We start from the raw sequence: 10,908 nt of genomic DNA on the forward strand, positions 1-10,908 counted from the left end.
TTGATTAATGTGAGCTCACACTAGCTTAAGTTCAACAAAATTCCGAATATGATAGAGGGTACAGATGGTGGATGTATTGAGTTTTCTAAGAAGTACCAGGAGTGTTAGGCATATGCTCCCCAGTCAGACATCCCTATGAAGAATGGAAGCCATAAGACAAGATTCAGAATCATTTTTGTTGTGTTGTGTTAAGATGTAAGTGTCACTATAAATATGTTTACACTATTTAATAACATTACTTTTAATTTCCATATTTGGTGCTATATGTGTGTTTTGTGGACATCCTAGGCACACATACAGTGAGGGCACACATATTTGGTGCTATATGCTTGGCTTCCTTCGGAAAAATGGGTGCAGCAATACTGGAGTACTCTTCAAAGACAAGAGCACTACAAGGATCATTTCAATCATCACAAAACCAATTTGTAAATTTTCTTGGTTTTGAGGCTCAACATCATTGTTGTCTTTCTGGTTGGATAGATCAATCAATATATTAGGAGGGATTTGTTCATCTATGAAGTTTTCAGGGGAGTTGACTGCTTGGCCTTGAATTGGTTGTTCCGCTTCCTGCCATGGGACTATTGGAAGCTCAAGCAAATGACATTGTCAACTGAAGTTAGCGGTGGGCATTGTTAACCAAGTCATTATTAACTTATCAAATTAAAGTGATAGGTCAAAAGTCAGTTACTGACTTCCTCTTAATGAAATATGTGCTACGGCACGGTCGTGAAAAAAAGTCCGTTATTGACTTGAAGGGCAGATAGAGATAAGTGACGCGGGTTCTCTTCGTTAGGACGAGCCCCCACTTTTTCTGCATCACTAGGTGGGTTTTCACATAGTGTATACTGTCTAGCAGCATATTAGTACTCTTTTTCCTATCAACTGTACTTGAACATGGTGATCTTACTTTGCCATTAAAAAGATTAAGCACAAGTAAAATCATTTGATTAGTCACCGTATATAGAACTCTAAAAAAATTAATCACCATATATACATATTGAGAAGGGCAGCTCGTTTATTTACGCGATTTCTAACAGTCTCTACAAGAACACATCAGCTCAAATGACATGCATATACCACAAAATGAAGCTAATGGATAGATCAAAAGTACAAAAAAGAACTACGTGAAGCTAGCAGCAAATATATCTCTAGCTAGTGTCGTCGGTCGGTCATTTGCTTGCAGCCTTGAACCTCTCTTGCCCATCTCGATAAAATTATCTAGAACTCTAGAAGTGATTAGGCGATCAAGTATATATTAACTCTTAATTTCGATCACAAGCACTTGAGGAGGGTCAGCTCTTTTGGCGCTGTGGACTCCCCGCTGCGCTGCTGCTGCTGCTGATGGTGATCCTGCAGGTTGTGTTGCCATCCCTGCCTCCCCAGGCTTATCGCCAGGTTCGGTACCGCGATCCTTGATGGCTCCTGCTGCTGCTTGTTCGTCATCGTCCAGCTGCATGCTGGTTGTTCCGTGTTGCTGCTGATGCGACTCCTGCCGCTCGACGGCGAAGGCACCGCCGCCGCCGTCGACGACGACCAGCGGCTTGCAACACCTGCGCTCCACGATGATGGTCTCTGCCTGCAGATGGCCGTGTCAGCAAAGCCTGCATGCAAACGCCGCGCAGCATTGTCCTGGCCTAGGACGTGCGAGGCAGCGTCTTGCTGCGCGCCTCTGGCCCTCCATCCCTGCAGAAAAAACATGCATGCACGCATGCATGCATCGCTTAGACATATGTTTTTGCCATGCAGGAAACTATTATGGTAACGTACTGATCTTGTCCGATCGAGCTGACATGCATGTCGTCGTTTTTTTTATATATGAAAGCCCAGTTGAATGATTGATTAGATGGATATTGTTTAAAGTGTCTCATAGCACTTTTCAGCTCGTTGCTCACTTGCTCTACTGAAGTAGTGAGGATCCAAGTAGTGTTGGGTGGCTACAGCAAGCAATACAACACGAGATCTAAAGGGTAATATAGTATCTAGTCTAGCTATATGTGGTTCCAGTAGCATCTCACTCTGGCCGTAGAAAGTGCCATTATGAATCGCGACAACGTCCACAGCTAGGATAGCTTTTTTGCCACCTGTGGTGTGTTGTTGTACTGCTACTCTATTTGCCAAGCCTAATAACAAATAATAATATAACAAATGTATGTACAGGAGGATCTGATTACGTACTAGGAAAATATTATCTTGTTTTTTTTGAGTTGTGAAATATATATATAATGAATCTGGCAAACAAGAGAACATTTTCTTGCATGCGTTGCGTGTGGCTCATCTAACTAAGCACTGGCTGCCCGTGGACCAAACTCAAGTTAAGACATTCTGCCACTGCAGCTGCATGCATGCATGCGTCGTATATATGATGACGTTTCTATCTATAGATACTTTTTGCCTGGAGTGATCAGTAGCTCTGAGGAATTAACAGAGAGAGGGTACGGTTCTGCTGCAACAAATAAACATTATTTGATCAAGATGTGCTGCTTAATTATCCCCAACAATCAGAATATTGCATTATTACCACATTACTAGCCAAATTAATTAAACCCTTCGGAGTACCAGAGAGCAGTAACGTAGTGCATGAAGAAAATCATTCGATGTCCGTACTGCAATTAGCATGCAAGAAAATGTTCTCCTTGAATGTACGAGTATAATAAATCATGTGGGGAGGGAGACATCCAGGAAGCAATACGGACTACAAATTATATGGCGAGATATTCGTTGATCAACAACCTTAGATCCTACGATCTAATGGACCACACATGATGCTAGACTGCACGGAACTGAACCTTCATTGAGTAACAATATATATTAGTAACTACTATAGGCCCCAGGATGCAAGTTCTAATTACTTTGGGTCATTGAGTCGACCAAAAACTTGTTCAAATGAAGTAGAATAATGGTATAATTTTATGTAATTTTGCACGTCTGGGCATCCCCTTCTTTTTAATATAGCAGGCAGCTCTCCTGCTAGTTCGTTCAAAAAATGTAATTTAATTTGAGGGGAGAAATGAACTAGAATGATATATTTATTTGATCGTAGTTAGTTAGCTTACCCAAAACACCAATAGTGGTAAGCAACAGCTGCATCCTTAATAACTACTAAGGACAGTACAGTACTGTCTCTCTGTCTCTATATATGTCTGTACTGAATACGAGCTGAGCTGAGAGATTAGATTTATATTTACGAGCGATCGAGAGCTGCTAATATACGTATATAATAATACATGTAGATAGAGAGTAATAATCACCGTACCTGATTTTGTGAGAGCAAGTAGCGGTTGTGGTGGGCAGACATGAGGTAGGGACAGGGCAGCGGCAGCGGCACCGCCCCACTTTGGTGTGCGAAGGGTGGTGGCCGCAAGAACCAGACCACCTCCTGCTTCCCTGCCGGCGACCCTGCAGCTGCCTGCATTCTGCTGCATCATGCATGTAAACGAACGTATATGTACGAAAAACATACGTACATACATACGTCAATGATCATCTATCAGTACTTTGTTCACATAAATACATACATATATATAAGTGTGATCCTATGTAGTCATGTAGGGTAGTGCACGGAACCTTCCGTTATCCAGTATGGATACTCCTAATTTTGATGCTATACTAGCTAGTGACGTACCAGCAGGTGGTACGCGGTACGTAGAGAGAGAGAGAAAGGGAGAGAAGGGGAATCAGTCTCGTGACTCACTGAGTAGTACGGTGTACCAGCTGAAGAGACACAATGAATACTACAACGACAGGCAGCAAAACAGTTAAAAACATCAGATTACACGAACAAAGATGCATGCAGTGCAGCGGAGCAGCAGCAGGACGCATGCATCTATTGTAGTCTTAGGCCCCGTTTAGATCCAAAATTTTTTGGATTTTGGCTACTGTAGCACTTTCGTTTGTATTTGGTAATTAGTGTCTAATTATGGACTAATTAGGTTCAAAAGTTTCGTCTCGCGATTTCTCACCTAACTGTGCAATTAGTTTTTTTTCGTCTACATTTAGTATTCCATGCATGTGCCGCAAGATTCAATGTGACGAATACTGCGCAAAATTTTTTGGAATCTAAACAGGCCCCTAGGTACACAAGGAATTAACTCCAATCTGGCACAGTGGCACACGGCCAGCAGGCTGCTCTCGTGGTCTGGGTCAGCTGGGACTCTGGGTGCCGGTACCTAGCAGCTAGCTCTCACCATCCACTACGGAGCTAGCTAAATGGATGCCACGCGCTCCTCCACCACACAAAGCACGCACAATATGCAAGTGCATGAAGGAGAACTATAGCTAGCTGTGAGCTCTATACTATAGTGCTGGAGCATGGTACCAGCACGCAGGCTTTCGGTCAAGGGCAATGGACGATGAACGGATGGATGGATCGGATAGCTAGATAGATGGATGGAGCTGCGGCAACTGCGTCATGGATGCAGCTAGCAGCATGTCCCCCTCCTGTGCCGCACTGCCCTCCGTCCTCGTGTCTTCTTCTACTTGTTTCTTGCCAAGATTCCGGCCACCACTCTCTCGTCATCGCACAATATAATGTGTATGACCGCCTGCTGATGATGGGGCGCAGCTAGCGCAGGGGGACAATTGATATGGATCTGAATGACAATGAATGAATCGTGCATGCATCACAACGGACGACGACTACTACTCACTACCGGTGGTCGCCGGCCGGCCGGCTGGGCAGCAGCGGCCACTCAGCCGGCCGGCGGGTCAGCTTCTTGCACATAAGTATCCGATCCGTCGGATTGTTGGGACCTGCTCGCTCATCAACACGAGCTAGCTAGCTAGCTGCAGGCTGCATGCTAGTAATTTGCAAGTTAGTGCTGGTTTAGTTCTCAAAAACTTTCCCAAAAAGTGCTACAGTAGTCATCACATCGAATCTTGCGATACGTGCATGGAGCATTAAATGTAGACAAAAAAAACTAATTACACAGTTTGGTTAGAAATTGCGAAATGAATGTTTTGAGCATAATTAGTCCATGATTGAACAATAATTGTTAAATAAAAACAAAAGTGCTACAGTAGCCAAATTCCCAAAATTCACATACTAACACAGCCGTAGCACTGTAGTAGGAGGCAATCTGGCATATGCAAGGCGAGAAAGTCTTGCCATCATCATGATGTCCTTGGCCAGTAGTACGTACCAGCTACCATGCAATGAATTAAGGTGACTGCTGCCTCTGCACCACAATTTTATTTCTTCGCAATAATATGACTAGCTAGCTAGAGGCTTTACTTGCCCTTTAAAGACGTGTCCCCCATGCAGGCAAAACCCTAGCGCTATATATGCATATATATGCATGTGCGCGCGGTAGATACTACATGGATAGATGGCTCTATCCCTGTGCCTGACTGTGCACGCAGCAGAGGGATCCGAACGATCGATCCAGCAATTAGTTGGATCGGAGCATATGCATGACACACAGCAGCACAGGGTGTGCGTTCAGTTCAGGTTCCTCCAAAGCGCGCGAGTTCGTGCGTGGGAGTTTGGAATCGGCGGCCAAGGACGACGACGCGCATCTATCACCATCAGACATGCATGCATGCACAACACTGTCATCGTACCTTACCCAACTACTCACCACCAGAAAAACAAATTATTAATTGTTTCACTTAAAAAAAAAATCTGGACACACATGCATTCAACAACGACGGGAAGGCAGCAAAGTGCCCAGCTGAACTAAAGAAAAATCACAATTATATACGCCCCCCCCCCCCCCCCCCCCCCCAACCACCCCCATGCATAGGATATATAAGATGTGACCATGGAACATTAGAAATATTTGTTATTCTTTTGAGGAGGGATTTTGTTCATATGAAAAACTCTCAATCTTAATGCTAGCTTATATATATCTAAACAATCGATACAAATTAAGTGTGTGAAGTTCTCTTTAATTTCCTGGCAATAATATATTAAAGTAATGATACGGTTGAGACAAAGCTTCTAAGGGCAGATGGTGTTAAAAGATCTAGTTCATAGAATATTTTATTGATTAAGGAGGAGAGAGAATGATAAGTTAACTCTTCATGAAGAGCTAAGCTCACACCACTTTTTTATGATTCATGTGTTTATGTTACACATTTTTCTATGTTAGCATGTCGGGTTACTCTATTTTTTATCTTATTTAAAGTTCATATGAGCTAGCAAGTTTCGTGGTGCCCTAGACGTCTTAAGTAGTATTTATTATGATATATAGGAAGTCTCCTTTTGATGCAAGTAATGTCCACCAATCTGGGTATACTACCTGACATACACATTGTGTTTTAGCCCTAATAATTTTTCCTATGTTTGATATAAAAAAGAAGAAGTTTTATTTTCAACTTCTGTGATTCAGGCATCGATCCAACCTCGGCTTCATTTATGTTGTACATATTGGGTTACCACAACTGCTTAACCTAGGTACACAATTCTTTCGTTTATGATTTTATTCATAAAAGTAGAGGATAATAGAAAAACTTCAAATGTTTCGTACATCCAATGTCCTTGATTCTAACTAATACCTACATATTGTAGTAGTAGGTTTTTATAGTGATCTGTATTATTCAAATAAACTAATTTGTTTCTCTCTTTGTGTTGTCAAACTATTGAATTTGACTAACGATCTTTGTTCCTTACATCCAACAAATTGCTTTGTGTTCATTTTCTTTTAAGGTTTTTGCCTTATTATAACTTAAATGAATTTGTGAGCAAAGTTGTGCTCATGGACCATGGGAAATATCAAAAGGGTACTTGGTTTTATGATCAGAGAAGAAGCATCACTAACTTTTAATAAAAAGAAGGTGGTGAGTTTGTCTTAACTATTATATATTTACCATAAATATAAATGCATATTATAGCATTCTATAGCTAATTCAATTTAAACTATGGCTTCTATGTTGGATCAACAGAAACACCAACATCATTATCATAGCAGTATACTTGACCATTTATGAAATATGTGCATGAACAATGAATAGCATTTTAGTAATTAAATATGATCCTTTCACTACCACATGACAGAAAATTATTGGGTTCACTAGTTTCATCTCTTGTAAACATTGGACTTAAGGCTCCACCGCTCCCTCTAGTTCCCTCTGTCCCAACAGGAATAGAAACCTCGTTTTCTGAGGAGACAATCCTTAGTTTGACCAAATATGTACAAAAAATACTAATTAATATTTATGATTCATAATAAGTATCACTAGATTAACCATAGAATATATTTTCATAATAAATCTATTTGAAGATACAAATATTGATATTATTTTCTAGAAACCTAATCAAACTTGAGATTGTTTGACTCATTGAGAAGAAAGATTTTATTCTTTTTTGGGACAAAGGAAATAAGAAAAAATGTAGTGACAGGCTTTGAACACGTGCAATCAGTTGTTCTAACTTTTACCAAATATGTTAGTACATATAGTTTAGTTATATAAAGAACGTTATAAATAAATTTTCATTAAAATGGAAAGATACCCCGGCCCACAGTTCTGTGCCTTTTGAACATAATATGATGATCAAAGTGTGGTCAAGCTAGCTAGTGCCATCCTATTGATTTCAAAAAGTCAGAAAACATTGAATAGATTGAAATTTGAGAGTAAAGTATTTCACACTGCATTGATTACAGGGAAGCTCAATATGTACAATACATACGGGACTCTTTCTATGTTTTGTTTTTCACAAGTGCTATATATCTTCTTGATCAAATGCTCCCTAAAGGTGTGTCGCATGTGCAAAAAAAGAGGGATAAAACTGCTTGCAACATGTGTTGTGGTTTTCGACTTGTTAAAGTTGGATGAAGGACACCTCATACAGAAGCATGTGGGGCCAAAACCTGTAGCTATAGAAGATGAGAGAAGAAATGCAAGAGCAATTGCATGACAGCAACACTAGCCATGAATGCAAGAAAGACATGAGAGATCATTTTTTTTTCTAAAAAAAAAGGATAGAAAGGAAATATGAAATGATGCATGGGATCATAGTGGCCATGATCGTGCATTATACATTTTTTTAGAAAAAAAATATTCTGGTCTTTGGATAAGTTATATATGTGCACAACCATCTATTTATTAAAACACCACACACGGACTAGAAACAACTTGCTCTCAAAGAGCGACACAAAAAACAATAGCTGCCAACTTAAACACCAAGTCTATTAGAAGACAACCATCCATATTCGTGCATTATAATACGTAAATGAAATTTAAACACACGCGCAAAAGGTATCCACGTGAATCATCAAAATGGACAAAATAGAGGATGCAGATTCGCAGAGGAAAAGTAACCAATTCAAGGGACTAAATATATAGGGCATCACTGTACCGAATTATATATGCAATACTAACACACACAATACTATATATATAATAAAGCAGTCGATGATGTGTACAAACCTATTATTGGCGGTAGCATTAGAAGTACTGTTGCTAACGCTTCGAAGCCATTCATTTCACAACCCCTCTGCAGAAAGCCCATATCTCTCATCATCTGCACATGGCCTGCAGCAAATTATATATATATGCCTGTCAAATCACTGAAATATACAACGGATATATACACGTCTATATGAACATATGTGGCTATTCCCTAGGTATTTCCAGATACTGTGTAGTAGCTCAAAGACAAATACTGCTACTTCATTTTTAAGAAAAAGAATGGCAGTGCTTGCTTTATGGGACTGACTGGAAATACTAACGAGGCACGCCCCATGCCAATAATTCAGCTAGCATTATGTTGATATGACCCTACTGAGGAATATCAACTCAGGAAAAGAAATGTTTCTGGAGCTGACATGTATGTAATGTTTTACCTGCAGCACATGATCTGTCTGCCGTCGTTCCCATCACTGTTCGATACATCTGCATCAAGTAATAAAGCAAATAAGAAAACAACGACATGGAAAGATTAGACTGATCCTTGTGCTGCCATTTGGTTTACTCTTGCAACGAGCTAAGGCCTTGTTTAGATTGCAAGTTTTTTCACTCTCTCTCCATCACATCAAATCTTTGGACACATGCATGGAGTATTAAATGTAGATAAAAAAATAACTAATTACACAGTTTGATTGTAAATTACGAGACGAATCTTTTGAGCCTAGTTAGGCCATGATTGGACAATAATTGTCAAATACAAACGAAAGTGCTACAATGCCAAATACTGATTCCTAACATCAATCTAAACAAGGCCTAAGAAAAAAAACATTAGTTCAATTCGTTGTGGTTGATATATTACTAGTTAAATATATGATTCAGATGAAAGAGACAAGTACTTGGCGACAACTACAAACAAATGCCAAGGAAAAAAAGGGTGAAAGGGGCTGATCAAGAGATCATCAAACTGTGTTATCTTTTTGTTTGGTTCTTGACATGAGAAACACTAGTACTAAGGGGTTGTTTGCTTCCCAGCCTCAATACGCCACGCCAAACCGTGGCGGGCTGTGGCGGTGGCGGAGAAAAACCAACGCCTAAGCTGTGGCGAGATTTTATACTGGGACCGTCTGTGGCTGCCGCAGCTTTTTACTCAACCAAACAGCAGCCTTCTGAGGTGTGGCGTGCCGCAAGTGAAGTATGGCGAACCATGGCGGGGAACCAAACACTCTCTAAGTACCAAAATCTACTGGAGAGAGAGAGAGAAAGAGAGAGAGAGAGAGAGATTATATTAAGGTTCTGGTAACTTGCCTGCAAGTGGCTCTTAACATGAGCCAATGTGAGATCCTTAACGTTCATGAGCTCCAGCACTGACTTTGGCGTGGCTCCTAGAAAGAAATAAAGGTACAATTTTTATTTTGTAACCAAATGAAACTGAAACCTTAAGACTGACAGTTCAGTGAAGTGTACAAACACTACAATTAAGTGGAAAGAAAACAAACAAAAGTACTCCGTATTTGTTATAGGCAAGGGAATATGTCAAAATAATCATGTGAGAAAAATATAATAAAAGCAGATTCACCCAAGATTTCCAAGAACTTAATAAGTCTTGAACAATTGAACTCTCGATCCCCAGTTCCCCACTATGAGCTATATATACAGGAAACTGGATCATCATGTCGTTATTAATGACAAGCGCAAAACCAACGAATTGAAGCACAATCAATTGACTAACAATTTAACAGAACATGGATGAAAATATGGAAGCAAGCAACAAGAACGACGTTCTTGAAGAACGTACTCTCATGGCCGCCAAGGAGCTCTACGGCATGCACGAAGTGTGCATGAAGAGCCGTGGTCCACCTCATTCTCGGTGCTCTGGAGCTCCTCTTTCTAGCACCGCTGCCGCCATTCGCAGATCTCGTTGTGCCTCCGGATGACGTCGCCGATGAGCTTTTCTTGAACCTCTGGATCTGGCTAGGTTGGTGCAGCCGCTGCTGCTGCTGCTGGATGTCGCATTGGCCATCCTGCTGCGCTGTCGTCGTCGGCTCAACAAGTCCAAGACACAGCGTCGGCTTGGAGAAGAACACGCCTGTTTCGTGGTTCGCTTGGCCGCCGCCACTGCTCCTAGCATCGTCGGGCGGCGATGGAGGGCGGATATGGAGCGAAAGATCGAGGGCCGCGGCGGCTGTAGCCATTGCAAGCTGCTGCTGCACTTCTAAATTGGCAATAGAGCCTTGCGCCTGTTCTTGCTCGAGGAGAAGAAATGGATCTTGGTGATTAGGTCATGAGTGGCATATGACATATGGTTTTTCTTGTATAGGGGTTGCGTCTGTTGTGCGTGTGGGTGAGGAGGGAGGTAGTAGATGCCTGAGATCAGAGGAGCAAAGTTTGGTATTGTTATGCTGGTACAATTATAGGGATAGCCCGCAGCTAGTGAGGTTGCATTGGACGACGAGGGTGATGAGAGAGAGAGAGAGAGAGAGAGATGGAACGCGTTGAGAGCTAGGTGGAGCAAGCACCAATATTTTTTTTTTCTTTGTGTGCCGTTTTGAAGGGCCGGGCAGG

The 10,908-nt window shown here is 41.3% G+C and overlaps 1 pseudogene; it reads right to left on the reverse strand.

Annotated features, from left to right (window-relative positions):
* Positions 1–960: 960 nt before the first annotated feature.
* LOC136471369 (uncharacterized) lies at positions 961–10,627 on the reverse strand (annotated as a pseudogene).
* Between the last annotated feature and the right edge of the window lie 281 nt (positions 10,628–10,908).

Source organism: Miscanthus floridulus, chromosome 1 (assembly GCF_019320115.1).
Source record: "Miscanthus floridulus cultivar M001 chromosome 1, ASM1932011v1, whole genome shotgun sequence".
Classification (NCBI taxonomy): Eukaryota; Viridiplantae; Streptophyta; class Magnoliopsida; order Poales; family Poaceae; genus Miscanthus; species Miscanthus floridulus.